Source organism: Polistes fuscatus, unplaced genomic scaffold, assembly GCF_010416935.1.
Source record: "Polistes fuscatus isolate 324 unplaced genomic scaffold, CU_Pfus_HIC Scaffold4, whole genome shotgun sequence".
Taxonomy (NCBI): domain Eukaryota; kingdom Metazoa; phylum Arthropoda; class Insecta; order Hymenoptera; family Vespidae; genus Polistes; species Polistes fuscatus.
This window is the reverse complement of record NW_025113118.1, coordinates 297,737-323,851: the sequence shown is the minus strand read 5'-3', so window position 1 is coordinate 323,851 and position 26,115 is coordinate 297,737. Positions and strand designations below refer to the sequence as shown.

Genomic DNA, 26,115 nt, shown 5'->3' with positions numbered 1-26,115 from the left:
CGAACCGAGACGTCGAGGATTTATGAATTTAATACAAGATACAAAAGGCTGCCCTGGAGAAAAGATCAAAGATCACAAAGAAAGCCGACTGAAGAAGTTTGACGTTAAATACCAACCTTCTCTCTCTCTTTCTCTCTCTTTGTTTCTTTTTATTCCTTTCTCTTTCTCCTTCTCTCTGTTCCTCTTTCCCGACTTGAGAATCAAAGTTGAAAGAAAAAGAAGAATAAGTTTCGTAAGCGTATCCATCGAAAGGAACCTCATTACGCGTTCCTTCAAAGGTTTCTAATCATACAGTTCGGAAGGATCGATCTATCGGTCTCCTTTCTCCTATCAGCGATCTTCTCGTCGAGTAACAATAAACGCCGGGTGTATGCGACTATCAACGGTACGGGTATAACGAGGAGACATGGTTAACATTGGAATAATAGCAAAGAGTCTCGGATCGAGCAAGGCGTTATTCTCGTGCTCGTCATCGTTCGTCGTCATCGTCATTCTCATTATCATTATCTTTGTCGATGGGTGTCTTAGGAGAAAGGGATAGAACGAACGAGTTAAGAAGAATGTGAAATATAAGTAAAAAGAAAGAAAGAGAGAGAAAGATAGAAGTGTATAAGTACGTATACTTAGAAATAATATATCTGTATGTCTTTCTATTTCTCTTTCATTTTTTCTTTTCGTATGTATTAGCGCATAAGAGAGAAAGAAAGAACGAGAAGAAGAAAAGTCGAGGCTACCGCACGACAGGTTGGCGCGAATAAAGTCATCTTCGCTAATGCATCGATGCTTATCCCAGCAGCACCTTAAGCTCGTCTCAACCCATTTACGACATACCGTTTGGCGCACCCACACGAGAAGAACGTAGCGTGAGGAGACGGCTGAAGAAAGGGAACGCGCTAAGGAAAAAGACTAAGAGAGCGAAAAAGACGGAGATAAAAAAATAAGAAAAAAGATAGAGAGAGGAAGAGAGAGAGCAAGCGAGCGCAAAGCGGAGGCCTACATGGTGCATTGTTGCCGGCGAGTTCGCGCTCTCAAGGCCCCACTTACAAAATGGCGTAATATGTCGCGCCATTATTCCAGCTCGCCCAAGGATCCCTCTTCGCATTGCTTCCTTGCATATCATCCTCAAGGCATCTCTACAGCGACTCTAGAGATAACTACACTACGAAAAATGACGTCGAAAAATTACATCTTCGAAAATTTTCAAACAAAAGGAATCGTTTCATAAAAAATATACTACTTTATAGAGCAACATTTGTGAATCTCTTAAAAATCCAATAAATCGAGATCATTTGTAACTTCGTTCCTTAAATTATTACGCCGCTATTTTTTTATACTAACGTGTTCAGATATCTTAAAACGTCAACTTAAAAGAAGAATCTTCGACTAGCTTGGTACTGTAAATTAATAAAAATTTGTATAGTCAGTGTTATGTATTCGCTGTAAAGAATGATCGATTGCATATGAAAGAACCGTATGCTAAGTGGCTGAGCTAAATTCGAGAAAGGAAAGAAACAGGAAGAGAAAGGCAAGAATAGCAAAGATTCGAAGAACGAACACCCACGCGCTCGGCGCCTATGAGCGTGGATCCTTCATGATTTATTTCGTCCTTCGCCGTGTAGGAGGACGCCCGAGGCATTTATTAAATACGCCTTTAAAGTAATTTTAATTTTCACGTCGGGACTGCCCGATCGTCATCATTATTCTCCTACGTATTTACTCACACGGATGCTTACGATATCTCGATCGACTTGTTAAATAATTGAAACGGAAATAAAGCATGAATTTCTAACGGCTCGTAATGCGAAATTTTTGACGCTACTTCGTCGTACTCGCACCATCGTCCCGCCCTGAATAAGAAAATATCAACGGAAACGGAAATTTGTCCTTTTATGAGGATCACTATTTTCTTTCTTTATTTTTTCCTTTTACCAACGGAACTATATTCCCTTTCCCTATACTTTTATATTTCTTTCTTCGTCCCTTTCTTTTCCAAGTCCAACTAGTTATGGATACTGGCGTATAATAGTGGTTTTAACTGCATTCACAAAGTGGTGTAATTTATTGCGTCATTATGCTCGGCTAAGGAGCCGCTCGTTGAAGAACGACGGCGACGGCGACGGCGACGACGACAACGACGACGACGACGACGACGGGATCCGGCGAGTCGCGTGCATGTAGACGTGATTTAAGTTAAAGGAGGATGACTACTATGTCGCTATTACGCCGTTCCCCCCAACGACCAAAGAGGGAGTATCGGCTGATATTGCAGGTACTACAAATATCTCGTTACTTTTCTTCGATCTTAGAAAAACAAAATGATTTTTTTCAGCATACCGTTGAATAACATCGACAATGTCGGTACCAAGAAAAATCTTCACTGGGGATTAATTCGAACTATCCTAATACATCTACGAATCGTTTTACGATTTACGTTTCTTACACGGTAGAAATAAATCGTAGATTTTGTTTAAACGTCACCAAGTGTTACGTATGTATTTCCAGTAAGGAAAGATATCTTGAGAATTTATTGTAACCGGAGACCGTTCGTTTGGCCAGGACGAAGGTACTTTTCGCGTTTATATTTTAAAAAGCGCATAGCATAGCTGATTGCGCTTAGAACAGCTATAGACGTTACATCTATCTATCTCCTTCTCTAATATCCGAGACATACATACACAGATATAAGTAACGCACTAAGAAGTAATCGGAGAAGGGAGCGTGGGATTCAAGAAAACGCGTTTCCTTCGCGCGTTCCTTTTGCGTAAGCTCGTATACTTGTACGATCGAACGGCCACGGTAACGCTTATTAACTTGATAGTAGAGCGTATTCGCAGGTAATGATCCCCCGACGAGCATAAAATAAATTGGAAGTGCGATACGCATGCCTGAAACAAGTGTTACACCCTTTCCTCTCTCTCTCTCTCTCTCTCTCTCTCACTATTTCTTTTTTCTCTTCTCTTTTTCGACATTTCTTTTTTCCTTCGCTCTCTTATTCTTTTTTCTTTTTTTTTTAATTTTTCTCATGTTACATCGCTACTTTAGAAGGTTACGAGCTCGCACATCGTTTAGATCCCTCGAACGATATCTACGCATATTTCGTGACTTACGAAATGATTCACGAAACGATCTAAGAAATGAACAAGACGTTCGAATATTTAAGCGATATTTTCGGGCAAAAGAGAATCACGAGTATAATCGCGTGCAAAGAACACGTTGCGAGACAACGATCTCCCTACCGATCGTAATGCAACAACACGCACATTCTAGATAACAGGAGACAAAAACTAACTACGGTTTAGCGATTGTTAGATGCGCGTAGATCACCTGATCATTCATTCAGGTCTTGTCCTCGATTTACAATTCTCATCTACTCTTAAAGATAAACAGAAAGAAGTAGATAGACCGAGATGACGAAAACAGAAGTCTTCTACTATCTCGACCGTAAAGAATTACGGTTTCGCTCGTAAAAGGAACGAACGCGCTTTGAAAGATGAGAAAAGCGAGGAAGTTATTAATCCGAGCAAGGAGCGTTACAATAAATACGTCGCTTAGGAAATCCCGTTTATATTCAGCTCGGAGCGCTACGAAACGACCAAGCAAGATCGCTCTTTCGCGATATCGTTCGAACACCATGCTCTTTTGACACCCACGCTGGCCGACCTTTCCCTAACGACGATTAAGATCTAGGCCGGCGGTCACTTGTCGTTGAAAGAGTTCGCGATCGTGACTCTTCCTTCTTTAGCAAAAGCGAGAAAACTAGGTAAACACTTTCGGTCTAATATTTCAGTGTCCTCGATAATAACGTGAAGTCGTGTGTGGTCTTAAACTATGTCTTTATTACTTTTCTATATACAACTCTCACAATAATTCATAACCAAGGTTTATTTCAGTGTCCAACTAATTCATAATGCGCAATTCCTAATTCATAAGTAACTTGAACTGATTAATTCATAATTAATTGCTCTCTTGGCGATTCTCCCCCGTTACTTATACCTATTTGGGATCGCCTAGGACCTAATGATGGGGGTAATGAAAGGTTCTCTCAAAAATGGACAAAGTTTGCTAGAGAAACTATCCTGTACCGTTTGTTTATCATTTATCTGGCTGTCGATACCTTTGTCCTCTTTATTGTTAATGTATTTACCATAAACCAATAACCTACCGTAAATGCGTAAGATGCTATTATACTCCTTATCTCGAACATATATCGAGAATCGTATAATCTAGTACAATTTTTATCCAAATTCCTTGATTACATAAGGATTATTACAAAGATATGCATAAAGATATTTAATTGTATTATTAAAAATTTAATATTGTGTACATTGATTATTATTTTTCTAATGCAATAAGAATGAAGAAGAAATGATAAGTTCGATGTCCCTGATAAAAAGTGAAGAAATTAGATAATACACAGAAAAAAGTCAGTATAATACTAGTGAGTTTCCATAATCAGCGAAAAGCTTGTTTCGTGAATTTATTTTTAAGGTGTGCGCCTTCGTACAATCGAGCGAAGAAAAACTTGCTTACGACCTATCATTAAAGGGCTGCTCCGCTGAATCGCCATTATGATCCTCGAGAACGATAAAGACCTGTAAGCTTGAGTGAAGCCGAAGCAGTAAAGGTGCTGCGAGAAAATGATCTTCGGCCGTTTCGCTTTTGCTTTACGCTACGAGCGATCATTCTGAAAGACCGACCATTTAGAGATGCGCGAAAACATCTTAAAGTGCGGGCACATTTGTCCATATTACAATACTTACGTAAACTAAACCGAATACTGAATCATTTAAAAATAGGTCCATGTACTTTGGTATGAGAAAGACACAAACAGTTTTTAAATTATTTTAAAATAAGTCCATACATACATTCCGCCTTGAGAAAGACAGAAATAGATTCTGAAATAAGTATATAATTATTTATTCTATTCGATCACTTTTTGGTATCAATTTAAATCAATTTGATTTAATCCATTTGCCTCCGCGAGCGTAATAATCTATAAAGAATGTGGAGCTATTAGTAAAATCACCAACGAATTAAATCTTTTTATTTTTTTGTAAAATATTTCTTGTCGTTTGTAACGGTTGAATAATAATACTAATTAAAATTGAAATAAAATATGTTCTATAGCTCTAAGTATGTGATGCACGGCTGGTATAGCCAAGCGTCAACTAAGCATATAAGATTTATAAAATTAGTAGATTGGAAAAGTTAATTTTAAACTAGGAAAAGGAAAGATAAAAATATATATATATATATATATATATATATATATATATATATATATATATATATATATATATATATATATATATATATGCTTGATGAAAATATTAGATAATTTTAAAACTAATTCAACAACTGGATTAGCAATCACGGTGTCTCGTGCAACGATGTCGTACCGTCGGACATTCGCTGCTCGATTATCCAAGAAAGAAGATTCATACGAGCCTTAACATCTGACAAAACGAGCAACTGAAGAAATGGTCATAAATGTCTTAGACGTTCTTCTCTATAACGAGAATCGCAATCAGAGCAGGCAGCATAATCGGGCAATTATCACGAGTGCTTCGGCTCGAGTATTTCCCGATGGTGTATAGTTTATCATGACGCTAGTTCCTGGTATCGGTAATCAAGGACTCAACCACGTGTAGAAATGGATTTAAAACCAGTCATGAATAGAGAAAAATGTCTGCCAACAAAGGGAGAGACCAGAACACAATCGCAGAAAATGAATAACGTTTTACCTACAGGACGCTTTCGTTCGTGTATCCACCAAGAAGCACGCTCATTTACACGAACAAATCTTTATACGGGCGTGGAACACTCGTGGACTTTCAAAGTCGTGTCCTTCATAAATTGTACGCGATGATCGCAAAGAAATAAAGACATTTTCTTATCTTATAGATATGTGGATATGGTTTCTTTTTCTTATGATTAACAAATCGTTCAAATTATCGGGTCAAAGAAAATATCGCAACTCTGACGTTGTTAGAAAAAGAAAATGTATAAAGACGATTAAAATTTTTAGAAATAGAAGAGATCAAGGTCGAATTCATGCAAGTCGATTTTTAGACGTTGACTCCTGCAACACACCCTGTATGTATGTAATAAATATAGCTATTAAAATAATAGATGATTAATATCAACGATGCCTCTCTATTTTGCATAATATCCGCGAACATTCCGAAGCGGAGTCACCAATCTCGATACGAATCACGAACGTATACTCGAGTCGATTGCTTCGATATGAATGCATGAAGAAAGGTTCTTCATGTTTCTTTTTTTTTGTTTCGTCGTAGAAATGAATGCTTCCCCGTTTCATCGCGATGGATATGCATATTGATTCTCAATCATTTTTTTGCTATGAATATGTTTTACACGCCGATGCATTAAATATCGTTTACAATTTTCTGGCTCTTCGGTATTTACTTTTTACGATGCCCAAATAATCCAATCAAGAAGTAATTTTTTTTAACGATCTCTTAACACCTAAAAATATTGAAAATGATCTCGTTAAGATTTTGTTAGATAGTATAAAAGACCAGGTGTGAGCAAAATTTAGATGCGCTCTTTGACTCCATATATTTGTTCTTTTTTTCAAAAACCGTGACTCTCCTCCTCGTCGTTCAACAGGGTTCTGGGACAACAGGGCGAGCAAGCACCATCATTATCATCTCTCGTTGTTTTTCGAAATAACGCGCGCGCGTATACGCGTGTGTCTGTCGCATCTTAATCTACAATCAGGGATCTCATAGTAAATCGAGTCGCTAAACGTGGTTCGCTCGATCGCAATTTTCGATGGTGTCGTTTATAACTTGGCACGCGTCCTGCTGTCGCGTCTGTTTATAACGACTAAGCGCATCTGCGTATACTGTCTCGATTCAACTTATGATTGGCTTCAAATTTTTAATTAAAATACTTCCTAACAGTTAAATAGAAAACTACACGTATTTTCCACGAAAAAAAAAAACGAAAACTTTTGAAAGCTAACGCAAAGTGAAAAAAAATTCCGAACGGCAACGACGAAATTCAGTGAACATGGGTATACCCGACGTAATTAAACGACTCCAATCTCATTTCACTCAGATGAATATATCGCGACTAATTAAAATGCAAGTACTCGAAATTATCGTGAATTAAGGCCGCGCGAAATGAGCTAGCTTCTCAATGAGCTTCGAGGACGACGTCTCTACGATCCTTCCCTACTCTTTTTCGATTACGCAAACATCGATATTGGAGCGTGAAAATCAAATAATAAATAAGAGGTAAGAAGAGAAAGAACTCGTTAGGGAACTCGTCATCGTTTCCGCACGACCAATTGCAAATCATTTTCATGATCAATTTTGTCGAGCAATTTGGACTAATGTATCGGCGACACGTTTTCGGTCTGATTACTTTCGACAAAGTTTTCATTGCGAAATAAATCGTAGGATATAAGAGGAGAAATTAAAATACGCCTTATTAGAGATGATCTCTATTAATTAGGGCGTTTTCGTTTAGTCGACGATCATGAAGAAAAAAGATTGATCGTTAAGCTTGTAAAACGGTAAGATGTTATAGATTTTACATTATAAGTTAGTGAATCGACCGTCAAACAGCAAAAGAAAAAGAGAGAGGGAAAGAGGGCAGGAGAGCGGGTGATGCAGGACACCCGTAGTCCCATATCGAGGCACGCACCTGTACCGATCCATCAAAAAGAGCGATCACCGCGCGATAGGAAACGCTTGGGACATCGGGTGCCAAGCTGCCTGCGGGCACACCAGAATTTGTTGCTTTAATTACGTCGACTCGACGATCCATATCGTTTCGATTCTCTCGATGAGAAACGGATCTATATTCCTTATCTACCTTCTCATTCTTATTATATTTTTTCCTTTTTTGCCTTACTACTTTTTTCTTACAAGACTAAAAAACAAAACTTTCGACCCATAGTTTCTTACATTATACTATTAACGTACAAGTTATTTTATCGATACAATATGAGCGGAGATATTAAAGAAATATAACAAAAAATTTTCATGTTTTCTAATTTATATTTGCTGTTTTTATTTCTCTTTGGAAAATTACATCGACCCGCGAGTATATCAACGATCAACTTTAAATTTACTCGATTACTTACCAAGTGTATCGCTGCCATCTTAAATTGCTACCGTCGTATTTGTGCCGCTAGAGAATTAATAAAGCGCTTAAGGCGTACCAAATGTATCTGGTTTCTTTACTCGATACCAGTTCGTCGAACATTAATACAGAAATTGCACCTGGAGGATGGAGAAACGTTCTCGATGCACGTGACACGATACGCATTAACATATGATATTAGTGGACGGTAGTCAGACTCTTCTCTTTCTTTCTTTTTTTCTTTTTTGTTTTTCCTTCTTTTCTCTGTTTATCTACCTTCGAGAACGACGTTCTCACATTTGATTTTGTTGACGCGCGAAAAAGGGCTGCTTTCCTTCAAAAAAAAAAAGGGATATTCCCTATACCCTCGTTAAGTTAAGGGCTACCGCAGCTGCCAAGCGATCTACGCATTCCATAACTTTATATGGTAGCACATCTTATCTCAATTTTGGAATAGGCCCACATCGTTGAGTGCATCTTAGTCGATTCATTTTCATCTTAAATACCGAACGAAGAATCCCTTTTATCTAAACGTTGATCAACCTTAAATGTCAATATTCTTTTTGTAATTCAATGCTTATCTTTACAGTATAAATTGTCTGAGCATGTTATGGCCCACCTAAGGATTGCGTCAGAGTTTTTAATTAAACCTAAAATATTTTCGCAAAACTTTTTTGATCAGTTATCTAGCTATCAGAAAGAAATGATCTCTCTATATAAAAACTGTTTTTAGTATCCATAAATTGTAATTTGCCAAAAATTCACCTCTGAGTCGTATCATAAACTGGGCCATAACATCCCCAGACACCTTATTTAACAATTGAACCGTTTCCAAAAGCGCTTATGTCCAAAACAAATAAAAATTGAGATTCTTCTGCGCGATCTGTTAGATGGGATGATACTACATACTTTCGTAATGTAAAAAAGAAGCAAACAATGTTATTTATTATAGAAGAGAACAACTGAAAATCGTCGAACACAAATTTCCATTGGGAAAAAAATGAAACTTTTTCTTGACTCCTAAAAAATAAAAAATAAATAAAAAAATTAAATTTTGATGGATATAATAGACTTTTGAAATGGCATTCACAATTGATTACTATATTTCTACGTAGAATAATATTCCGTAACAAATAATTAAAAGAATAATTGTCTGTAGGAAAAGAGTTACGACGACGGGTCTGTAACGGTTTTTTTCTTTCTTTCTCCCTCTCTCTCTCTCACACATACTCTTTCTGTCTTTGATTAAAAATCGGTACAAGTTGATAAGGCTGGAGATTTCACAGCAAGGGAACAATTCGTACACGAACCAGTATTACAAATCTTCTACATCCTAATGATCTTCGTGCAAATAGGAAAAAATCAAGTTCAAAGGTGACGCCTTTAAAATAACCAATCATCATCGATAGTGTCACCGAATGGAACTAAGGTTTAGGAATAAATATCGATTAACGCGTTCACTGTACTTTCATATAGATATATATTCGAAATTACTAAAGGAGTACAATTACGAACACTAATTTAATGAATTTATGACTACAGTTTCTAGAAAGTACGTCTTGAATTCTTCAGTTAGCCAGCCTGTTTCAATAGCACTTTGTCGTGTTGAATATTACAAGACACGCGGAAAATTAGATCGTCATAACTTTATGACAGCTTTCAATAATAAAACCTCGCAGTCGACCAACAAGCTAAGATGACGGAGGCGTTAGTTAAAAAAAATTTTATCTACGAGTCGATCCCGGAAGATAAAGGGGCAACATGTGGCTCAATGAGTGAATTAGCCGCGATCGTTAAGTTCTTTTCTCCGGTTAGACTCGTCAACTGAACTCTTTAAATCTTATAACTATTGTAATTGATGTTGATAATATCTAGAAACAAGCGCCTATTGCGATAAGAACGATCACTTAACGTCATCTCTATGCGTTTACAAGAGTTTACAACGTGAATTCTCACGATCGCAATTTTTTCTCTGATTTTAATGATCAAGGAGAAAATTATTTATTATTTTTGTAAGAATATTATTATCTTTATATAAATCATGTTAAGAAAATAATCAATTTTCAAAATTTAACTTATACTATTAAATTGAGTAGCAGCTACGAAACGCCTACGGTGTCTTAAATTCAACATATTTAATTCTACTCTCGTTAGAACTGTGCGATTCTTATGGGTTACGTGACCTAGTCGCCGGGAGCAAGTGTAGCAGTCATTGCATCTGACAAGGCAATCGTGGTGTTTATTCCATATAATATGTGTTTTTACTTGTATTGAGATACGAACTAGCGACAAATGAATCATACGAATAATAGCTACATATGTGTGACAAACTGGTAGAGACTCTCAATGTGATGATTTAATCGTCCACTATTAAAGCAGCGGAAAAGCCACCACGTGTGATCTGAGCCTTAATGATCGCGAATCATCCTCGACAATAATATAACCAGCTCATGTAAAAAATTTATCGAATGAACTGATGATTATCGAAATTAGGAATAAAATGGTAAACGTAAAAACTGATCGCATAAACTCTAAGAAAGAACTTCCACTTCTTGGGGAAAACTTATCTTCGCAGAACTTCATTGCGATTTAAATCACGCGTATCTCATAATAAAAATTGCAATGGAAAAAAAGTGTTCGTTCAATCTATCAAGAAAAATAAAGATCCAAAAGGTAACATTCTAGTCTTGAAGCAAAGCACGCAACGAGTTCCTGCGATAACAACCCTTGGATATTTCTGCGACATGCAAAGTATAAACATTTAAACAGAATACTCGATAAATCTGCAATAGGTAAAATATCAAAAGAGTTAACGAACGATTGGAGAGTTATAATTTACGCCTATTCTTTATTGGTATTTATCCTCTCTCTCTCTCTCTCTGTCTCTCTCTCAGCTCTCCGCACCATTGACAAACTCAGCATGCACTAAATATCCATTTGAGATCTTTACGTACGTTCGTCACTCGTAATTACCTTCTCAGCAAGCCGCGTCTCCTTACGTTTCTACGGTTTCTATCGTAAAGAGATTATCTAATTGTAAGAAAGAAAGAAAAAGACTGTTTATATCATTCAAGGAACGTTATGTTTCGGTTTATATGAGGAAGTAAATAAACAGTCCATCGAACCGTTCAAATGATTTCGGTAGCATAGGTCCTCCTCTTCCTTTCTCAATGACGGCACTTCGTACGTTTTCCTTTTCTCTCGGTTTCGTCCATTTGCTGTTGCTGCCGCGGCACGATAATTACGTGTAATTAGCGAGGCGGCGCAGCTACCCGCGGCGATACGTTTCACGTGTAGTCATTACGACTTGCACGCTCCTATGCGTACGACTATATTTCTTGCCTACTGACAGCATGAGGACTGCCCACTGTGGCTACGACCCTGCCGCCTTTCATACGACCCCCTGACTGTTCATGCACGAAGAGTCGAGATTCCTAGCAGTAAGAGTATAACTATCTATCTATCTATGTGAGCATACACAAGTACAATCTGCTATACTGCCTAGTACCACGGATTCCTCCGGAAAGATCTTCCTTCTCCGAAACGAAATTATTTCTAGACCTTGGCGCACGCTCAACGACAAGAATATTTTCTCAATCACGAAGAAACTCGATGAACCGCTTAATACGACCTCGTGTATCGTAACAGGAAAAACGTATACGATACTTCCTATCATTCCAAGAGCAATCTAATGCTTATTTATATATATCATATTACACGACTATTTTCTAATTACCTTCGATCCATGATCAACTGAACCTCGAACATATATACATACATACATACATCCATACATACATAAGTACTTACATATCAAGGACCACCATCGTAATTAATTGTAAATGTCTCTTTAGCAAAATATTATTCATACAACGAGAACGATCGCGTATGTTGCTATATACATGGACTTCGCGCAATCCGGTAAGCTGCTTCTCTTTACTACTTCCCTTTAGAATGAAGAGATCGCTATTTTAAGAAGAGCAAAAGAGAAACTAGTCGTTGCGCTTAATTTATCGCGTAACAATGTGGATCTTTCGTATTTCGTATCTCTTCATTTCCATCTATCTCTATCTCTCACACTTTCTTTAATTGTTTTCTCTCCTTGTCCTTTCGTTTTTATAAATAAAACGCTTCATTGCTCGAAATGATAGAAATGACTGTAGAAATTAAATAAGATTCGATGGAAAGTCCATTCATTTGGATAGCCTAATAATTCGATATAAATTTCAGCATATTTTCTGGAAGGATTTAGTAGACACCCTTGAACTATCAACAAAGATCCTCGATCTCGGTCTAACAGCGATAAGTGTCGCATTCTTCAGTGTCTCGATACGCGAATATGAATATTTCTTTACTCAGGATATTATTTATTACGTACCATCGACTACGTATGTATTCGCTAAGCTACGATCTGTAATACGAAATTTCTCTGTCTTTATCTCTCCAGCTGCTTGTAATGACCATCGAGCAGCACCAAACAAATGTTATTCATATCTCGAAAATGGACACTCTTGCAAAGATATTTGACACTTTCTTATGTTACTTATAACCTTCGAACTAATATGAAATACAAATTTCTAACGAATGATAACGGAACGGAAGTATTAAAATCTGCTATATTATCTTTTTCTACGAAAAAAAGTCGTAATGAAAGAAAAAAGAAAGAAGAAAAGAAAAGAAAAGAAAAAAGGAAAAAGACGTAAATATCTTTGAGCAGCACCTTAAACCTCTACCAGTCGTGATTGATAGCCATCGTTAAACGGTGTAACGTCGCGAGAGACCTGCTCGTGGTGTCTTCCACTGATTTATTCATCGTATTACGACGACAAAGTATTTCCTGTCGAGTGGATCTAACCTTAGTAATGGCAGGAAAATCGTTCTACGTAGGAGTTTATTTGACGAAACGTACACGTAAAGGTTCGTGAGAGAAAACAAGAGAAGAAGAAGAAAAAGGAAAAGAATAAGAGCTTCTCCTGTCTCTTTTGAAAGAATCAAAATTGTACTAGCGTGATTATTATTGTCGTTAACTGACATTCCAACAAATATAATTTGGAGAAAGAAGAAGAAGGTTTGATGGTAAAGCGAAGAACGATCCGAACCTTCTCGATCTCGTATTCGTGACGCGTTCTTTGTATCGTTCTTTCTCTTTCTCTTTCTCTGTCTCTCTCTCTCTCTTTCTCTCTCTTTTCGTCCCAGTCTTTGAACGGATTCCAGGGAGTGTAAACTCGGGTTAAAGGCGCCGTCTCCGGTTGTTCCGCGGCTTGTAACAGTACGCTGGAATGTGCGGCCAGTTCCACCGATACGGATCATGTTCTTATCTTTTCCAAAGATCATCTCTTTCCCACCCTCGCATATGACTCTTTGCAAACGCGATGAAGATGTTTTTGCAAAAAAAGAGAAAGAGAAAGAGAAAATATTCAGATAAATAAAGAAATATATTTGTAACGAAATATTACTATTTATATTTCGTCACCTTTACTAATGATTTAAACCGGCTGCTGTCTTACAGTTAAGACGGGCAGACGTATTAGACTTAGAAAGATTCGGAAACTAATGTTGTTTCTCTTATTTGCAGGTAATGTAACTAATGTACATAGTGTAGTTTTGTGTTATTTGAATTTATACAATGTAAAGCATGCAGATAATGTAATTTAGTGTAAATAATATTAATAAAATAATCGAGACTCTTATTTGCAGAAACTCAAGGCAGTTATATTTCCTAAGATATAAATCTTTATAACAACAGTATAAAATATACCCTTATATATATTTATTTCCATGTAAGTAAGTTGAACGAAATAGAATGTAAACAGATTATAAAATCAACATTTTATAGAAAAAAAAAAAGATAAAGTAATATATCGATATATTGAATTGAGATAATTTTTAACTAATATTTTTACAAGATAGGTTATTCACGTGCATAAAAAGACAATAAAGATATCTTCAAATAAAAAATATAAAGATAATTCAAATAAATAAATAGATTAATATTTATCACTATAAAGAAACATAGATAAACTAAACAAAATACAATCTCAACAAATTATATCTACATTCTGTAGGAAAGAAATAAAGGGAAGCTAATTTTTTGTTAATATATCGAACAACCAGAGATGTATCGCTTTTCAAATAATATTTTTATAATAGAAGTTATTTGCACGCACGCACGCACATACATGAACATATAAAGGAGAATCAACGGATCGTGCGTGTTCGCAAGTCGTTCTTCTCTAAATCGTCTTTAGCGTATAACCAACTACGAAAGGGCGTTCACTTCTCGACAAATTTCATAAGAAGATTTACGAACTCAACGCGGCGCAAGTATCGTTAAGAAATTCGCTACGGTGACCATAGCAGTGTTTTACGATCGTTGATTGTCGAAATTTTATGATCGTGAACTAAATCGTTAAGATTGCATCACGAGAAACTACTAGATCAGATCGTCTCGAAGAAAATTCTGGACGGTTCAAAAATATTAGCACCAGCAAATGAAAAAGAAATAGATAAATATAATTTTATATTTTTTTAAATATTGATTCATGAGATTCGGAATAACGATAAAACGTCTTTAATGAAACATAACACTCGCAACTGATTAATAAACGGAGTAATTCCATGCATGTAAGCAAGTACATCGACTATGCTTATACGTACTTCTATCTTAATTTTTTTATCATCCTTTAACATATGTTAAGTAAATTAATGACAGTCTTAGACTCGCCACGTGACCTTTCATACGTGACAAATCGCGAGACGTTTTTCACAAGCGCATAGCACAAAACTCTTTTTTTGAATTTGTTTCGCGTTAGCAAGTAAACGCGTTTGTCGAGTTTACTTTTAATAAATTCATTTAACGTGGAGGTTCCCGTTCTTTACGAAAGATACGGTTACAACGAGGACGAGTTAAATTGCGTTGGGAACGAAACGACGCGACGGCATAAAACATCTCGTTGCCCGTACGTATATGCTTATATATATATATATATATATGTATGTGTATGGAATACATACGACATACGTGCCAACTGCGATCCTTCTAAGAAGTCTAGCAACAGTGGAAGGTCCTTTACCTATATACATTGAAAAATAGATTTCCTGCGGTGAAGATGAAATGACGTTGCGTCCACGCGCAAATTCATCACAATCTGATAATTAATTAATTTCCTTATCCACACGGTATTTTAGTCGTGGCAGAGAAGAGACTGTAAAAGAGAAAAAAATCATTAGAAAATAAAAACCAACATCCTAGTCGGAACATAAGTTAACGTAGGGTAACAGGTTACTGCCTCCGTAACGTTAACCTCCCGTAGTTACAGATGTATGGAGGTTTGAAATCGAAAGCTAAAATAGCACGAATAAATCGTAAATGGCCTTCTACGATGTCGACTCGAAAATTAGTACACGAGTTTTTTCTTGTTATATCGTTGCGTTACATACGAACCTACCATTTTCTCCGTCTTTCTTTTTCTTCTCTCTATTTCTTTAAATTAACATTATAAAACAGCTACTTTAAAATAAGAAGCGCATAAACATACAGATTATAATAATAAGAGCGTTCATCAACTAACGTATCGGTATAACAAATGTGACATTATCCTTTGCAGATATCTGTGGAATTTTGATATTTATTTAACATTAACTAGTATTAGCGACATTCAAATGCCATACCAAGTCTCGTTATTCATTTTCGGATCGGCTCTTTTTTAATAAGCCCCGCTTCACCGGCGGATGCTGAATATGTATTACGATAAACCGGAGCAATTTCTGATCGTAAAAGTAAAATATAAACGTTAACGCTACTTTTTACGATCGAGCGTGACTCGAAATCGAATAACGTTCGACAATAATGAATCGAACTTAACGCTCCGATTTCAAATATACGTATACACATAATCTACGCAGTTACATATTTACGTAATCAATATAGTTGAATGACGTAAGTAATTTTATTCATTGCTGTAAAATTTTTTATTTTCATTATACCATTCTTATTTCGAAGAATGCAATCCAGTTTGACTTTTGGTTAATATATTCAACGATATCGAACTTTGTTAATGCATTCTATGATCGCATTATCTCAACGTTCATCGTCGTGCAACGCAACACGCTCTTTAAATTTACTGTCCCTGCTTTAGGCATCGTAAAACTCTAATTGTACGACGAAATTAGATCTCTTACGTTGCCGCGGCTATTAATTATCCTTTCGAGTGTGTTACGTTCTAACGGAAAAAGCTTACTCTGTGTTTTTCACGCGGAAACGTCGTTAAGTTACGTTAGAAGTATGTTTAGTGGACAAAGTAAAGAACGATCGAATGGAATAAGTTTTAAAGAGAGAATTACACAGGTAAAATTTAACCATACCTCTTATTAGACTAAAGTGCAAAAGAATATGATCATTTCGCGCTGACTTTTAATGAACGATGATCGGCTAAAAAGAACACCAGACTCTACACGCAATGCTTTTCATTTTACGCCCATCGTATTTCACGAGATAATTATCATGTGCTACTACAAATCCTGCATCATCATAATAACGGGAACGGATTTATCGCAACGGCGAACCCATAAAAGATAAACTTTATAGCAGAATATTACATCTTAAAGCGAAATAAATAATAAGACAAGCTACCGTCTTAGCATACGAATTTCACCTTTGATACACCACCTACAACTACGTGCCCACCGTGTCAGTTTAAAACGTACGAAAAAGCACGAGATACAAGTTACACGACAATTCTCAAATTTATTGTCGCTGAGATTTCCAAATATATTCAATATATTCAAAACTATATTTTGCCAGCAAAATATTTTCTCTATGGTCTTCGAAAGTAAGAGTAGTATCGATGTCTGAAGACTATTGATGAACTTTGTGCCGTTTATCCTAAACTATTACGCATTCCGAAAAAACATCGAAGCAAATATCAATAAACTAATCTCAAAGTGGCGTCGTTTCATTTTTGCTTTCTTCTATCTATTTCTCTTTTTCTCTTTCTTCTTCTTCTTCTTCTTCTTCTTTTTCTTCTTCTTCTTCTTCTTCTCTTCTTCTTCTTCTTCTTCTTCTTCTCCTTCTTCTTCTTCTTCTCCTTCTTCTTCTTCTTCTACTTCTTCTTCTTCTACTCCCCTTAAATCTATCGTCAACTGAGAATACGCGTAACGTGAAACACGACTCGGAACATACCGCAAAACGCTCGTAAATTCGTGCAAAAGAATTTACCATAGGTTCGTTTTTCTCTTTATCCTTCTCTACCGGTGAGCGACGAGAAATCGCGAAGTCGTTTGTAAGTTGCCCACGTGAAATTCCAAGCCGCGACCACTGCAATGGCGGTCGCGGCGTGCGGTGGCAACAGTAGCAAAGAACGATTACGTTTTATAAGTCTAAGACGCTTTAACTACTCGTCTCGATATTGCTAAATATTATAATAAAATTATGCGAGTTTCTAACCTTCGTTTATCGTATATTTTCTATCACCGATGACATCTTTCGTTCCTTTCTATTTTTCTTTCAATATTCAATCTTCCTCTTCTTCTTTCTATTCTTTCTTGAAACGTTCATTTTCGCCGAATTATTAAGAGATTCAAAAAGTTGTGAATCTCAGCCGTAAAAATAATCACATTAAAAAGTAAAATACTAAGCAAAAACTGCTTTGAAATTATTTAGTAATCTACCACAAAAATTTACTAAAACAAACAATGATCACAATTCCAATGCATCATTACTGAGATTCTACTTTTTATAAATCCCATTGAGTAAACGTAGACGTATAATATATCATAAATCCAAACACGAATTCGCAAGCATATTTTCAATTTTCAGTTAACTACTTGTAAGTTATGTGTCATATATTTCGATAATTCGATTATAGAGGGGTATGTGAGAAAGTACAAAGAGAGGAGTACTAGAAAAGTAAACATTTCTCATGCGTCAAATATATCAACTTAAGATTATCTCAAACAGACGTAACATTTGCTTCCGCGTTTCTTTACAAAAGTTTCTCTACAAAAGCAAAAAGAAGAATAAAAGGAAAGAGAAAAAAAATAAAACGAAAAAGAATGACGATTTATACCTACGTAGCCCTTATACTTGGAGCATCTCTTACGAGGAAATAAAAGGGACGCTTTAACGTCGAACGCCTACGGCTTCGTTATTTTTGTTGGTCTTTATTTATACAACCTTCCCTGCGCTGTAAATGTCGGTTGCACAATGGTGAATTGATAATGTTAAATGTAATAGGAGAAAAAGGGAAAAGAGGAGGGGGAAGGGGAGTGAAAAGAAAGGAGAAAGAGAAAGAGAGAAAGAGTTATACGTAATATTGCCATACGATATATCATGGTTCAATAAATTATCGTCGAGTTGGCAATATTATCGCCACTTCTGACAATATTAGTTACCGCAGCGACTATAATCATTGCCAATCCGGACGATAATTCTTGCTAGAGTAGCAATTAATTATACATGGCCGATGTAATATTTTATTGCACCGGTACGTACAATTATTTTTCTCCATTAATACGAAATGTTTGAGGTGCGATTTATTCTAACGAACGAAGAATGATCTAAACGAATACAACCTGCGAACCGGAAGCATCAATTATTATACCCCCACGAAAATCATTTTATTACGAATGAGCGAACCTTTTTAGACGACATAGATTAAGCGCTTTTGTATGATTCACGAGCGTATCGATTTTTATGTTGAATGGGATGAGAAAATTATAATATTTGTAACGCTTTAGCCGGAGCAACTCTATTACGATTCTCGAAGAGACTAACAACGCGATAATAACAATAATGAGGAAAGCATTCGCGACGAGAAGTTTCGAAAATATTCAATATATTCTAGTAATTGAATATCCTGTCTCGTTGATCGTTTATCCTTTAACGTGTAAGTGTGTGCGTCTATACATGCGTATATAGATACGAAAATAATTCTCTTTAAAATCACGATATCTCTCCCATTTATTAAAAAAAAATCATGATTACCTAAGCGACTTGCGTATCCACTAGCACATAAAAAAAATTATGAGACGGCCTACACCTCCTCTGTGTTCCTTTCTCTTCATTGAAGATGTTAATCGATAACAGAAAAGAAATAACAAAGTCCGACCAAACTCCAACGTTTCTCAACTACGAGAACGAAAATCGTAGAATAAAACCTTCACTATTTCTTATTCTCTTTACCTAAGTGCATATGTTTCTTTCTTTTTGTCTCTATCTACCTCTCTTTCTCTTTTTCTTACTCTTTAATAAGAATAACAGTTGTCTAAGAGACAGCCATATATGGACGTCCAGCAACATAATTGAAGATCGAGATAGACAGTTTCGTGTGCGAGGTTAAGTCTTAATTGCCCGACTCGACATGAATTATCCGGTGGAGACCCTGCTAAAAGGCTTCTATTGTTGAGCAAAGGAAACGAAATGTGTTTGGCTATCTCGAGCGGAGAAACACCGACTGGAAAAGCGACCGTTCTCGCATGGGAAAGTCTTTATCTCTTAGAGAGGTGCTGGTCGTCCCTCCCTTCTTCCACGCTTACCCCGTCCATCACCGCCTTGCATACGAACGAGTACGTTTCTTTCGCTTTGCAGCCTGCACGGACAATAGTTCGTGTGTGTGTCTCTTTCTTTCTCTATTTATTTTATTCTTTCTTTCTTTCATTACTTTCATGTTTTTTCTTTTGCTCTCTTTTAGCTACCGCCTCAGAAATACCTTCCTTTCGAAACACACTCTCCTCTTCGCATCTCGTTACCTTAAATTAGATTTTATCCGTTTTTACACTCTCCGCATAGATTACTTATCGTTAGTTTCACTTGTCGATCGTTACGGTATAATTTGAAATAATTTTCCAAAGATATGACTCACCTCTGAAAAGAATGAGAAAAAAATAAATTTATCTATGCATTAATAAGATGATTCGTAAAGAAAAGTCATTAATTTGGGATATTTTGTCTAAGGTCGTTTTCGAAAGATTAAAACGTTAAGTTCATTTATTTAGGATAATTAAACGCAGGCTCGTAAATTGATCACCCATATCCGCAAATCAAACCCCTTGGAAGATCATTTATTATCTACGCAATTGAATGAAGGATATGGTTTATCAGAAAAAAATTGAAACAAGTGAAGCACTAATCAAAAGTATTTTGCATATCGCATGCCGCATGCGGAAACCATGACGAACTCTTTGAAAATATGCAACGATATTCAACTTTGATGTCAAGAATATTAAATATGTTTATCTGTGAAGATATTAAATATAAATTACAATATAATATAATAAAACCTTAACTATTTTTTATGAAATCAAACAGCTACATTCCTATGAACTAACTTTCTGTTTTAGGATAACTTTAAGAAATCATATCTCAAATTTATGATATTTCTTCGTGAATCATCCTGTATACAAGAAAATCGTATACACAACGTGAGTCGAGCATACGTATTGAATACATATATAGATTCCATATCGAACTAAAAACGAAATAAACACGATTTATATGCTCAAGGAGAGTAGCAGTGGCAACTTCTACGAAATCGCAGTATCTAATAACCGGCATGCTCCGTCGCACGTAACGACCGAGCCGTTCATCTTCTCGACAGTATAGAGGAAAAACAGCGATGATCGGGTTGCATACAGCAGAACAGTAGCGACAGTGAGAGAAACGCTAGGATAAAAGGGCCCTAGCAGTTGCGATGTTTCGGTTATTAATTTTTATGACGTCCATGAAACGGCCGGCCGAACGGAAAGAAGCACTCGCTTTGATCGCTCGCGTTTCGCTACTACAATTCGCTTCTCTTTTCTTACTTTCTATCGCGGTGAATTATTTTAATTCGATGAATAATAACACGAAGGACCGATGGATGGGCAATAAGCCATCTCGGTGATAACCTTTATTTATTCCCTACTATTTCATTCCTCGATTCTCAAAGACCTTTATAAATACTTATTTTCTTCTTTTTTCTTTCTTTATCTTTCTTTCATCGAAAAACCAACCGTGCATCATGATGGAATTTTATTCGCGCGAACGAGCATCAACAACTACCGAAATATGCGTTCGCGTCCTGTAAAGTCGTTAAGAATTTATTGCGAGGTACGAGATGCACCTGCTTGATCGAACCATATCTCTTAAAAAAGAGAGAGAGAGAGAGAGAGAGTGAAAGAGAGAGAGAAAAAAAGGAAGAAATCCAAAAGTCGAGTACCCATGACTTTACAAATGCAACATATAAAATAATTTTATTTATTTATTTTTGGAAATAAAATAGTACGATCGCTGTACGAGAGACCATAATGAGACTTGAATTTAAAAACAATTTTATGATAGAAGCAAGAATCAATTATAATCAATAATGAAATATCTACGAGAGGGGCAAGAACGACGATGAAGATCTCCGTATAAGAGATCCAATCGATCGGAACGAATCGAAGAAGGTTCTCCATCGAGCACCATCTCAAACTCGTGACTAACCTATATTATACCTTTGTTAACTATGATACTAATTATCTATGACGTGCGAATCTTAACGTGACTAATCGTTTAATAACACATTACAGTCGAATCAATTTAATGAAACTGTCATTCAAACTTCAATCAACGGAATAATCTTTCCATTGGAATTGATTGAAAAAAAAATGAAAATAAAAATAGAGAGAAAGAGAGAAAGAGAGAAAGAAAGGTAGAAAAAAAAGAAAAAAAGAAAAGGAATTTCAATGATAGTTACCACAAGCTTCGTAGTACGAACTACCTGTTCTAACAGTGATTTGGCGAGCAACCTGTGCACAGCATGCTATCGGAATTCCTTAAGTTGCTTATAACATACAGCAACGCCTCGATTGCGGTTTATCGAGAAGCAAGCCGCCAGTCGAGAAGCCGTTAACTTTGCACACGGATAATGCAATGCTCTTCCTCTTTCTCGCTCGCGATTATGTCCACCGTTATCGTTATCGAACGCAAAACAGAATAAGAAAGAAAGAGATTAATGGTCTTATAATGTTTCATGTTTCCTCATCGGAGAATTAACTTCTTATCTAGCCGCGACTACGATCTTTCGTAAACTTTGAAATCCTTCAAATCATCTGCATTTATTTTCTTTCGTTTACGTTACATACATACGTCTTCTGACGTACGTAACTCTCCGTGATTAACAAGCGACATAAACAAATAAAAATAAAAATTCTGTCGACAAAGCAACAAAACGATCGATAGTAATACTATTTCTTCGGAGAAGGAATACTTTTTGTTTTTTTTTTCACATTATCAGGATCTCACATGGAACTTCAGCATACAGTAAGATCCACCATGGAGATCTATGAGCCATCCATTAGCCAATGAAAGTACACCGTTCACGAATGACACGTTGGTTTTATATCGCTCGACGGATGACCCCTACATAGGTCGCGAGGATTTATCGGCGTCACGCTTGGATGTCGAATAAATTTATTACAATAAAACGCATATTGAGGATTACACTCTGACACACTTCTGGAGAGTGTTGATTTTTCCGAAAGTCCAATTAGAGGAAAACCGGGAATATTTATAAGCATGAGCAACGACTTTACCCGCATTTTCGATAAACGCCCGTATTTAACTGTACATATATAAATACCTACAACATCGTAAATAATATGCAGGTATTTATATTTCAAAAGTTTTTTCAAATCTCTTTCTTTCGAACGAGAAAGACACTCCTGAATGCATTTGCCGATTTTATCGTACATATTTATATAGGTACTGTTCGTTCTCTGATCGACGATGCATGTGCACACACCGAGCGGAAGTCCTTGATGATTCAGGTCGTCTATCTCATAACCGATCGACTCGCTCGCGATTTCGTCGACTGCAAGGCGGCTTTGTCGATCGATCGACGGCGCACTTATCGGATCGACTATCTCTCGATCACTCCCACACCTGGCGATCCATAACAGCGATCTTTGTTCGTTCATAAAAGACAAGCCAGATTAAAGCGACTCATTCGTTAAGACTATTTCTCATAAAAAACGTTCGATCGCATAAAAGTGGTCTTCGACTTACAGGTGTCTTCTTCATGTTTTTTAAGTCCTTATGGGAAAGGCAAGAAAGCCGAATTTAAAACGTTAAGTAAGTGAAAAACCGATGGAACGAAATTAATTAAAAACTACATGCCTTAAAAATGTTACTTCCTGTCTTGTACATCGGTAAACAATTTAAACTTTGCAGATAAGCATGCACTTCAAACATAATCTACACGATATCGTGTATTTACAAATGCGATGGCGAATTCCATCGAGCTTGACTTTGAAGAAGTGAAAATTATTTTGATTTAACTGTACTTAGTAAAACGAATCACACGCACGCGAGCGTGCGTACTTCACGGTAAATACTGGCAGATAAATATTTATTTTCCTTTTTGATCATACGATCGTGTTTGTAATTTCACATAAATTTGAAGTACTTACTTCCCACACGACGTATCATTATCAAAATCGATGAGAAAGCGAATGCATCTTAACTAATAATTTTGGAAAAGACATATCATTGATACACAGGGAAATGCATTATCGTTAGCTTAGAAGATACAACAAATGTTTCTCCTAAGTCGTAACGTTGAACGGTAAAAACCGTTCTATGCAGTATCTTGCTAGGAAGCAATAGAATAGTGTAGGTAGTGTGGTTACGACGAATATTTAGCGGGCTAGTAGTGGTCCGACGACATATCGATTCATCAAAGCCATTTCACTAATTTTTTTCTTACGTACCAAACGGAAACGTGTTTCTCAGCATGAAGCTATCGATGGTACGTCGAGTTGTAAGATTTCCAAGAATCCAGTAGGACACGCGGTGCGTTTGAGAGTGGACGGAAACTTGTGCCCTTTTAAAAAAGGGATATACTTCGTCGATAAGGATTTCAGATATGGTGGAACCAAGACGTGAGCATTTCCCTCTCTTTTTTCTTTCATTCTTTCTCTGTCTCTTTCTCTCTTTGGCTCTTTTACTCCGCGAGGAGGGATGAAAGGCTTTCTTAGCTCGTCGACTTTTCCATCGTCGATATAAACCGCCATTAGCTTTTTGCCCGGAAATCACTATCGCAGAGACAATCGCCGAGTCTACGCATCCCCCTTGCACCTTACGAAACAATAAATAATGGACGCGTGAGCTTCCTGCTTGTCGGTTGGCTCGTGGCCGCTAACACGCTCGTTCGAAACATCCAACCAAGATCCGATACGATAAACGGGAAAATTTCAAGAGAACGGGACTCGATGAAGAAAAGAAAAAGCTTGGATGATTATCTAAGATCTCTCGAACTACGTAGATATATCTACCGACTCGATGACGTAGCTATTTAATTACTTAATCCTTTGTGGCCCGAATAATATCATAAAGTATGTGAGGGAAGAGTAATCAGGATATGAAAGAAATATAATAACTGTAGAAATAAATCATTAGTAATGAAAGCTATACTTGAGTACTTTCAATTAATAATCGGCGAATGCAGACGAACGAACCGAAATAAATAGGTATATATTTAAGTTGATATACAAACTGCATGCATACATACATACATACCTACATACATACATATAGTATACTATTTAAAATGCATACATCGTTTCAGATCGAATATCTTGAAAGGGAAAAGAGACAATGAACGGAAAAGATCAGTGTTATCTCGTTGGAAGCGTTAACGAGCTATAGGAGTTCTTAATAGGTACACCGATATCGTCTTTGGTAACATTTTCCAAGCAGAAAGATCCGGCCTCCTCCGCTCATTGCATCCTCAACGAACCGAAGCATTATCCTTCACCGTTCCCTTAGAATTTAGCTTTTGCCGCACGTATACTTGCGCGGCTACTTGCGTAGATACTCACACAGTACGTGTTCCTTTTCTCTCGCCATTTGTGCATACACCGTCAAGAAGAAGAAGAAAAAAAAGAAAAGAAAAGAAAATAGGAACGTGTCCACGCGTGTCCTACCTACCGGAGAGAACACTTATGTTAGATATACCTATCTATAGATGCATGTAGATACGTATAGTAGGTACGAAAGGCGAGACGTACGATCGCAAAACTGGAGGCGTTCAACGCGTTCGCGCGCCAATCGTAATTAAGCAGCAACAGAGCGGGTGTAGGACGGTAGTAACTCAGGTAGATTAATCTTCTCTCGAAATTAACAGCGATCGTTGGGATCACCTCTATCACACACGAGCCAGTTCGCTCGTAATTCTCTCCTCTTACCAGACCACCGTCTCCCACTCTGTTTCGTTTCACTTTCCTCTTCTCTTTCTCCATCTTCTTCTTTTTCTTCTTATACTTCTTCAGCTTCGGCGAACGTCTTTCTTCCAGCTGGATCTTTCGAGAAGGCTAACTTTGTTGATTTTATTCATGGAACCGAATAACTGAACCTCGAAAGCATAACTTTCATGAGAGTACTTATAACCATTCGCACGTACGTTCCTTCTTTATTTTCTTTCTCTTTTTCTTTTTTTTATTTTTCTTCTTCTTCTTCTTATTCTTATTCTTCAATAGAGTGCTACAGAGAAAGAGAATAATATATCTACAGAACGCAAACTGCACTCCGTTATAAACTGCTACGAGAATACGAGGGTACAAATGAGAACTGAATTAATTAGCAATACGCCATACAAAGTCGTTGAGATTATTTCGCTATGTAAAAGTTACGTTCAATGGCTTTCGGGATATCTTTAATTGGCCTCGATCGTACGGTGTATCGTAATTTATGGAGTAGTCAAGCACAACGATATTAGATTTTAAACGAGAATGTATGAACGTTCTGCGCAAATCTCTCCGATTAATACCAGTCCTTGGAAAACCTGATTCTAAAGAAAATTCGACAACTTACGAGTTATGCGTAACGAAGGTAATGAAATACCATCGTAGTCCAATTTACTTTTGTCTCTCTTAACTATCTTAACGAATAACGAGTGAATTTTTACAATATAAATCACATTTTTTATAATACTTCTCCATTAAAGTCAATATCTACTTCTTTTTTTCCTACCTTCGTAC

At 36.7% G+C, this 26,115-nt stretch overlaps 1 protein-coding gene and 1 long non-coding RNA gene across 2 annotated transcripts in view; both read right to left on the bottom strand.

The window, feature by feature from the left end:
* Nucleotides 1–26,115, bottom strand: part of LOC122521273 (UPF0489 protein C5orf22 homolog) — a 443,816-nt gene that overhangs the window by 360,143 nt on the left and 57,558 nt on the right. The window lies entirely within an intron of this gene.
* Nucleotides 10,950–11,518, bottom strand: LOC122521287. Its single transcript, XR_006304732.1, has 2 exons — nucleotides 11,244–11,518; nucleotides 10,950–11,148 (listed from the first exon to the last, which is right to left on the bottom strand). It is a non-coding gene; the product is annotated as an uncharacterized LOC122521287 (long non-coding RNA).